Source organism: Hydractinia symbiolongicarpus, chromosome 1, assembly GCF_029227915.1.
Source record: "Hydractinia symbiolongicarpus strain clone_291-10 chromosome 1, HSymV2.1, whole genome shotgun sequence".
Taxonomy (NCBI): domain Eukaryota; kingdom Metazoa; phylum Cnidaria; class Hydrozoa; order Anthoathecata; family Hydractiniidae; genus Hydractinia; species Hydractinia symbiolongicarpus.
This window is the reverse complement of record NC_079875.1, coordinates 7,277,569-7,287,998: the sequence shown is the minus strand read 5'-3', so window position 1 is coordinate 7,287,998 and position 10,430 is coordinate 7,277,569.

Here is a 10,430-nt window from a genome sequence, read left to right as displayed (position 1 = left end):
GGCTACAGAAGGTTCCGTTTATGCGCACCGTAAGCAACGCTAAAAAAGCGCTTATGGAAGTCGGGTTAGTCCATAAAACATTATTTGCACGAAGGCACGCAAGGACCAGAAAAGTCAAAAAAATCGAAAAAATAGATCATGATGGGCCAGAAAATTTCTTTTATGGTAAATTACGAAACTAACCAAAGAACCTAAAATCCTTAATCTGTTGCAATCCTACGTTGTGCTTGTTGGCAAATGGACCTTGGAAAGTTCGTAGTATGTAAGTTGTCTATGAAAGCAGTGTTTATAAATTCTTGTTGGATGAATCTCTCAATGCGGCAATATTTAAAATACACTGAGTTCAGGATTGCAGTAACTATACAGACGATAAACTGCAAAAAATGATAATTAGTTATAATTCATACCAATATGAACCGTGGGTTTATATAGAATTGTACATAAATGAGCATGACTATTGTAGGACTTAATTTCAGAATGTAAAAAGGCTTGTCTTTGAGCCTGTGCATTTCTCACGATTTAAGTAGTAAGGTTATAAAATATTTTGTTGCCTCTATTCTTCTGATGAAACGTTGATAACTTCTATAATATCTTGTAAATGTCAAAGTTGCTTCATCACGACCAGTCAGCGGAAGATGCATAAAGGCGGGTTGAGAAGAAAGAAAGGTACATCTAAGCGATGTCCATTTAAGGTAGCGGTATGGTAAATTACACCTCTTCTGTATAAAGCATTTTTTTTCAACTTTCCTTTTAAAAAAACATTATAAAAGTATACATGTACTTGTTAACAAAAGTTTGTTCTACAATATTATGAAAAAAAATAATTAAAATGTTGTAACAGAAAAAAAATATAGTCGAAATTCTTAAAAAGTGGGTGTGGTCAACTGTAAAGGGATTTGTCTCAAAAGTTTACAAGTTTACAGAAAAAAATATGTCCACATGTTCAGCATAGTCTGAATTTAAATCGCGTGTCTCATTTTTTTCTCAACTTTAATCGTTTTGAAAATACACCGTAAATCATCTATAAGATCATAAAAATAAAACCTTTTTTTTTCCTTTTTCTTTCAATCACTTTTGCATCCAAATCCGCTGACCAAAAGTTAAAATGAGACACGCGAATAGGGTGAGCAGTTTTGATTTGTTCAATAAACAAGCTTCCACCTTGTTTACATTCTTTCAACTAATTCAATTTTATTTTATCTAGATACGATGGCAGCCTGTTTATTTCTTCACTAAAAGATGCCGTAAATATTAGATAGAAAAGATCGAAAACACCAAGAAAAATTCGATTTTCTTTTTATTGCTATTAGGCTAGAAACATCTTGATTAAAAAAATCATTTGATTACTTTGTTACTATTTTTATTATCATCTTCAAAAAGATTTCCACCCTCGATACTATCCATTGTTTATTTTTCCCTTTGTTCTTAAAGTTTTGAATGGATTTCTACGATAATTTGACAATTTCGAAGACATTTTCACGATAACAAAAAGAAACTTATAATAATAGAAAGAATGACGAAATTCGATATTATATAATTTAACTTTTTTCCCAGTACTTTGTGTCTCGCTTATATTTCACACCTTATCCATAAATTGGCGTAAACAGAAAGTTCTCAATCTGAAGGTCAGATTTTTTTAGTAAACATGAGTCATAACTCACTTCATGCATAGAAATATTTGATCGCCAGAACAAAGACATATGGAGTGGAACATCTTGTAACGCTAAATCCTTCAATTTTGAGGAAAAATTTTGGAATAAAAATTAGTTCACTGGAAAGAGCAGTTTGAATAGTAAAGTGTTCCTTAAAAAAATGTAAAAAAAAGTAATTATTTACCATACCGCTACCTTAAATTCTATTCAAAAGTCTTTTGTTTACGCGCACCTTTAAAACCCACCCGTTGCACCGCTTTCGCTGTATTTTAGTATTCTGAGTGTGACACGAGTGTTTAACGACCACGCAGAAATTTCAAAAAACATATTAAGAACTATACAGAAGTTAAGAAAAACATTTCAGTTCTATTAAATTATAATAATTAATACTGGTGATATTTATTTCCCTACCTAAAAAACAATTCAGCTGGTGTTTGGAGCTTGTATTGTGTAAATTGTTGCGCTGTTATATGGTATAATTTTACATCTTGCAGATAGTTCTGTATGTTTCTTTTTGCACAGCGTTGGTTGAAGGATTGACAAAACATTTAAAAAAATTACTTCAGAAAGGTTTGCTTATTGGTACAGAACCGGTGGAACTATTGTTTCTTTCATAGAACAAAATAAAAAAATTGTCTTTTCCTTTTGTTGGAATGACGACGCATGGTTGTCACAATGACTCATCGTTAAGCACTAATTTTAAGAAAAATTATCTGACGTCATCTCTTATGTGAGTAGCTAGGAACCACTAGTAACAAAATTGAAGCAACCAAAGTTCCCTTAAGATGGGGTAGTTTACAGCAACAGATGGATCGATGATGTCATCAAAAAGCTATGAAACAAATGTATCTGTCACTTTTCGTCTGAAACGCATGATCCCATAAATTTTCTTCACCAACGTACAAAGGTCTACATAATAGGTGCAGCGCGTTAAGAACTTTCATAAAGTTAAATAGCGGGCTCATTGACTTTGAAATCGCTGTCATTCTGTCAAATTTCAAAGGACGATATTCTCATTGTTTTTCTGCCTAAAAGAATCTCACGGACAGCAGATAGATTAGCAGATAGTTACAAAATCAATACAGAAAGGGTTGCGGTGCAGGGGAGCGGGGGAGAAGGGGAGCAGGGGAGTCGGGGGCGGTGGAGCAGGGGAGCGGGAGATAAAGTCACTTAGATTCGCAAGCGAAACATTTTAGTTACTACTTTCGATAAAAAAAACCCACGAGTTCCATTTTATTCGATGCAAAGGTTTTATCTTCGCCAAGGAGAAAAAAGTTTAAATTGTACCGCAGTCTGTTATGTGCGCAATATTGCATGGGCAAGTCGCCAATTTTATTCAGAACCTGACGGATAAGAAAATATTTGAAACGGTAAACGAAATAATAATGGTAAATTTTATTAATATATCGCCTCAACTTGGTTAAAATACTTAGTGTGTATTGAAGGGTAGAGAGAAAATGTCCTAATCATAAAATTCCAAATGCCTAAAAACGCTTTCTCAAAAAGTTACTAAATTAGTTAAATGAGCACCTCACCTGAATGTTATTTTAACGCTGTTACAGATTATATCTAACCGCTGTCTTTCAAAGCCAGTCGTTGTCTTTTAACGTAGACCTTTTGCAACGTTTATATAACATTACATTTGCATGTTTCCAACGTGGAAATGGTAGCTAACGTTGCTTGACGTTAAAAGAACGTTATCATCTTTACTATTGATGAATATTAGCCGCTATTTCTCAACGCCAGTTAGTGCTAAACCGTTTTAAACATTAAAAGAACCAATTTTTGTTTTAATGTTAAAGCAATGCTACTAGCTTTGTGTTCTGTTCTTTTAAGGCCGGTCGTTGTCATTTAACGCAAATGTTTATAAAAATTTTATATAGCGGTAGACTTAAGCTGTTTCAAAACTTGCAATAGTAACGTTGTTTCAACGTTAAAACAATGTCTATTTTTAAGTTTTTAACTTGCCATAAATTTGCCAATATTTGAACAAATTTGTTTATATAACGTTATGGTTCTGAACGTTTATATTATGTTTACAAAATAACGGGGAATAAACGTTATTTATGAAATTTTGAGCTGAAAATTGAAAGTTCGTGCTCGCAATACCACGTAAGTCGCTTCGTCCATTGAGACTTATAATCTATCAGGAATCATTTGCAGGTCTGTACGCCATATTTAGTTTCGGACTCTAAAATTTTATCAGGTTTTCACTGCATCGACTGAAGCAGCTATATATCTTCTAATTTTTTTTGGTTTTTAGTACTAAATCATGTATCAAAGGTTGTAAATGGTAGTTTTTATCACACCAGAATCCCTTCTACAGCACCCTAGTTGATAGCGATACAAATAGAAACAGGAGGGGCTATCCCGACTAAATAATTTAATTAAAATACTAATAATTTTATTGTACTGCATTAATATAATGGAAAGAAATGAAAAAAGATATTACAAAAATAATTTTTTCAAACAAATCGACTAATTGATAATCAATTTATTTTCATTTTTTATATATGTTTCCTAGTCGCGTTTTGATATCTGTAAGACGTATTTTTGCTCCATATAATACTCTCTTTGATAACTGATCATCGTGAAGTACTTGCTTCAAATTTCTTGCTTCTTTTACGCTAGTGGGAAGTCCACAATCAAGTCTTCTGTTAATGATTGCAATTCTTATTTGAAGGTATTTTATCAACTTCATGATTTGGTTTATTTGTTTGCACACACCCTGTAATTTCAGCTTTGCATTGAATGAATTCAAGACTAAAAAAGCAATGAAAATATTTTATACTTAATGTTTGATGTGTCAAGGTATTCAACAAATATGAGTATTTTTTTTAACTGTCAGACAGTGGATAAGACTTGAGTGCTTTATATGATAACTTGTTAGCACGCTTTTCAGGTTTAAATATAAGTTTCAAAGTATAAACACATTCAAACTTATTATGTATTGAAGTTTTCCCAGAACGCCATTATAAGGGTTGTAATCAAGGTTCCGTTGCAGATTTCAATTCTACCGTACCACCGAACGAATCCGGCTGGGTAACAGGCAGTATATCAGGTGAGTGTAATGCTCCTTTGCATGAGCATGGCATAAAGAAAAGGTTAAAAATAATGCTATGGTCCTATAATAATAGTGAATTAGCGGAAAACGAATAATTGGAAGTATGACGGCTTTTGCAATACATGTAACATTTGCAAAGATGAATAGATTCTTAAACGTTGACAGGAAAGAAAATATCAATTTACTTACAAGGAATAATTAGGTTGCAAACTCTTATATTCTCGTTTGCAAGTGCGAGCACATGAGTAATGTTTCTATCCAGTGGTTTGATTGGAACTTCTGGAACATTGGTACAATTGAGCGGCTGCATTGGAGTAGTTGTTGGAACCATCGTTGTGGATGCAGCTGTCGTTGTTGTCGTTGTGGAAGTAGTTGTCGGGACCATGGTTGTTGTGATATTATTTTGCGTATGCACAACTATGGTGGAGTTAGAATCATTATCTCAAACACAATCTTTTAAAAAGCACATATGTCAATAAATTTAAAAAAATAATCTCTTACCTGCAATGATTGACAGCAAAGCAACACATAGTAGATTTCCACACATGATTATTTCAATTCAAATTTAAAAAAACCTAAAAAAGTATTAGGAAGATGCCACATCAACAAACTCTATACCGTAACTTGCGAGAATATTTTAACACAGTTATACTCTATAACAGTTTTGCTTACTCACCTCTCTAACTTGTTTATGCAAATTCTGACTCTGTAATTCATACAATGCTTCAATTTATACAGTCTGAAAACGGTTATCAATGTAAAGATCAATTATATTTACCGCATTTTGTCTAGTCATTTAAAAGTAATTGTTAGATAAACAGGAAGATGTGTTATTACAAAATTTATCTGACGTAATCACAGAATAGTGTAATTAACTCTTATTTCTCCAATTCACTAATTTTTTCAAGAAAGAAAACTGGTTGATTTTCTTTTCTTGATTAGTCGTTATTTAAATGATATGATAAAATAAGCAGGAACGGTGGAGTGAGCAGATTTAGTTTATTGAAACTGATCCTGTCTGTAGCTTGAAACTAATAAACACTTAAGGACACTGCCACATCAGAAACTGCCTCTTAATGAATGTATTCATTTTCTGTACGAAAGATTCAAGTTGATAAAACGATGAAGATAAAACAAACATTTTTTTTTAAGAAAGAGCAATTTAAACTGTTTTTTGTCACAAAAACATCAAACTCTGTAATTTCTAAATATGAAATTCGTTGTTTTCCACCATTAAAAATCTTCTGCAGTCAATTGGTTGTTCTAAATATTCAGGAATGTTGAGCTCATAAATTGTACATTTTAAACATGCTGATGTACACGAATTTTTCAACATGATTTCCAATCATTATAAGCGTTTATCATGGCTAAATTAAAATTCCTGTAACGTAAACTACTTACGAACCAGATGGAAAACATCACTTCTCATTGCAAAACAATAAAGTATAGCAACCAAGTTACACTTTTTCCACAAAGTATCAGAAAAAATTCACAAAACGTGATTTATAGGCGTATTTGTAATATATTTTCTAAAATTATGGAATTAAGATTGATAAGTAATGAAGTAATTCCTGTGGATTATAATGACAAAGATTTTTTAAGAATAGATTTTTAAGGAAAAACTTTTTGTTTCTTTAAGTTATATGTTTTTATCCATGAGGTCAAAAAAATTCCAGAATGTTATTTAGTAAGACCACATTGTCAGACACAAATTAATTTTTGACGTGACTTAATTAAGGAATTGTTTTCACACTGTTTTATTTCCTAAAATCAAAATGACAAATAGAGCTGTTTTAGCTGGTTATAATGTTTATTTAAGCTGACTGTTTCATTTATTAAACTTCATTGCCAGTTAATCATATATCTTTCATTAGGAATTTGCGTGTAATAATTTTAATTTTCCATGTCCAAAATCTTTTAAACGAGTTTCTGTTTTCGTGTTGCAGTTTCATTGCCTGAATGTACTATTTTTCTGTAATTATTTTTGTAATTGGCGAAAAGTGGGCTCGTCATTACACAAATAACAATTGTCCTCAAAAAAGAATTACAGGAAGTAACAAAAGACAGACAATAATTGGATAAACAATGACCAAGGTGTTGTTTTTTGCCGTGCATTTTTTTATCAGCAGATGGTTATCAGCCGTACTGAAAATAAAAGCATTACTATCAAAGCATAGAGATGACAATGCATTTGCATTAAAATTGAATTTCCTGTAAAACTTTATAAGGTTTCCAACGAATTAAGTGAAACATTAAAAAGGATTTCTATCTAAAACAAGGCTTACTCTGTCTGTGAATCAATATATCAATTCTGTTATAAAATTATTAATTAACAAGAACGCATAAAGAATAAGCTTTTATGCTTGCCTTTTCAAATAAAATTACCAACAAACTTTTTTATGATAAAACTAAAAGAACAACTCTCCTACGATGGAACAATCAAATAATTTATTTGTGTCCTTTTCAGGTTTCGTCATAAACAATTAGTCACACGTTATTTGATCCAACTTAACAAAAAATTCTTAATTTAATGCTGATGTACTAATTACTCAAGGACTAGATTTTCACTGTTTACTTACGTTGGCTTTTGTAGTTAATAATGTCATTGTTATATATGAGAATTCTACCCTGCTGTGCAGCCCGTTAAAGTAAAAAAACCTGTTTTACTAAAAAACCGTCTGAAATATTAACCTTTTTGCCACGATGAACGGTTATCAAAAAAGATCAAAGCTAAACCTGAAGTTAAGTTATAGAAAGTTAAGAATAGGAAGTATAGAAAATATAGTATAAAAGATTTACTTTAAACAAAATGTACAGCTAACGCAATTTTCTTATCACGATATATAATCATTTGGTTGATTTGAATGTTACGTAGAAACACCCTTATGCTATCACGTTTTTCGCTTCCGCACGATGCTCAAAAATGGTTGGATCATCAACTTTTTTTAAACATTTTTGAATTAGTTAAAAAATCACTTTAAGCATGACATAGCAAAAATTGGTGATAAAAAGGAGAGCTCTGTAAAGTTAAATTACATACTCATAAAAGAATACGGTAAGTAGAGTTAGTAAGTTTTTGATTCATTGCACTGTCAATGTATGCAGTAAAAAATCGTTCTTATAAACTTTATATTCTCTTTTAGTATTTTCTTGGTAAATCAAGTTTTACGCAGCCATGTATAGATCCCGCTTGTACATCTACTCAATAATGGTCTCCTTAGTGGCAGGTATGTAATGTTATTTGTACAAGAAGTTATTTGAAAAGTTCTAAATAATCTTGATATAACAAAGAGCTTATTTTCACCTTGCCTCATTTACTGTTTCTTTTACGTTACCTTTTCTAGTGGCCTATTCGCAAAATAATATGACTCCAACGATGGCTCCAACAAGTATTCCGATGCAACCTCTCAATTGTACCAATATTCCGAAAGTTCCAGCTACACCGCTTGATGGTAACATCAATACTGTAATCGTCCTGGCCAATGATAATATACAAGTATGCAATCAGATTATTCCCTGTAAGTGCATTTATTTTATTTGCGTCTTAACATGTGTGTATTATATTTTATTATATGAAAGTCGACCATGTGTTAACATCAGAATCTGATGTCTCTTACCGCTGGCATTATTGATTATTCTCAAAAAATTACTAAATATATATGCAATGTTTGTTTATAATTTAGTATTGAACGCATTTAACGCAAACCTAAAATTAAAAGGCGTCCTTCAGCAACTGCACCAAATCCAAATGTTGCTTCAATATCTCTATCAACGAATAGAAATCGTTATCAGAAGACTTGACTGTGGACTTGTAATGAGCGTGATGGAAGCAAGAAATTTGAAGCAAATGTTGCACAATGACCAAGTTTCAAAAAGGGTATTAAATGGCATAAAGATGCGATTAACAGATGTTAAACAACGTCTACGAGCAATTGCTTAAACGCCATCGTGGAATAATGTCAAGAAAATGTTACAATTTTTATTAACATATATAAGCAGTGTTTATATAATGTAGATGGTTCTTTTCTCGAAAATTATGTGGCAGTCATTTTACGTGAGTTAAAACTCTAATCACCTGTTACTTCCTTTCTGTTTTCGCAGAGTATAAACGCCTACAGATACCATTTTCTTGCAAAAACCTTCGACAGCTCAATCACATTTTTTTAGCCTTCAACATATCGTGGTTGTAAATTTTTTTACTGAAGTAGACATCTCAGTGGTTGCTTTTCAGCTCAATTAGAATTAAGATAGAGATACTATTTATTCCACATGGAAATAGTGCTGCTGCATCTTTTTGAGATCAGAACACGATTCAAATGAAAAGCTATCTTTTCTATGAAAAGCTAATTATTTTTTTTATTCTACCTTTTCTGATTGATTTTCTTGATGTGACATATATGTTGTATTGCTTTTAAGTACTTTTATTGAAATCTAAACTTGAACATTGTATTTTCTTTTATTTCTCAATTCTTGTAAGTAACCAAATAAGTAAATGACAGAAACTGTTAGGATTCAAACGATCGAAGTTTTTGCGAAGCGAAATTGTAGAGCATGTTTAACACACCAAGAGAATTATTGAGACTTTTAAAATTTCGATAGAAAAAAAATCATATAAAATCAGCGTAAGAAGATGTAACTGATATTTTCGCACAAAAAGAAATGGTATTTTTTTGTCTACCCAAACAAATAAGTTTGGACCAAGCAGCCCCCCGTTATTTGCTGATTTCCGTTTCCAGAAAACGAAAAACTGTAGAGTAAAATTTGGCAATCAGAAAACGGCCATGGGCTAAGAGACCTAATGCAAATACTTAGCTTAGGTAGTTAATATGGCTTCTTAATTTTTGTATAGTTACGTTAGTCTCATTGTGTGGGATTTTGCGTACAAACTGATTGGAATAAGTTGTTTTTCTTCAATTTTTTTTATATAGTTGACACAAAGTGCTGACATTAATCAAGCTGTGAGTGTTTAGTGTTTACGGTGTGAAGCTAATTCCTACCTTTTCTTTGAGGGCACACTATATTAATTTGAACGTGCTGTATATATCGTTTTATTAATAAAAGTGTTTTAAAATACCAAGTTATCGGGTTGAAGTGGCATTTTACGTGGTTGGTACCCTTTTTATGCAGCAGAAGAAGGGTGAATTGTAATTAGCTAAAAGTCTGGATGATCCAATATTTACTTTTTACACTTTTTTTTGTATTGGTTTGATGTAGCTAATTGGCTAAATTAATTTATGGTGCCTGAGACCATTCATCAGAAATATGTTTAATTATGTCTACGTCTATGTAAATATGTCTAGCTACAATAAGAGAAGGAAACTTTTGTGCCAATCTAAACTTTCGTGCCAATCTAAAAAAGTTTAAAAAAAACCTTTTTTTTGGTTCAGTTGCTCGTTCATATTCTATAACACAACTTTCAATGTCTACGTTTTCATAATATAAAAAAAATTCACAGGTAAAAAATGCAGACCTAAAGTGAAGACAGGGAAATTTTGGTTAAAAACTTTTTTACTGTGGCTACTAGTGTCTTTTCACCGATATTTGTTCTAAACCTAAACATACAAGCTATATTTTATCAAGATCAAAGGGTGCCTTAACTTAAAAGTAAAGTTTGGACTGGTCTACGACTTACCGCATGCATTAATTCGCCCGTCGATTTGTGTAAGAAGTCTGGATACTATAAACAACACGAGTCACGATAAAATATATTTGGG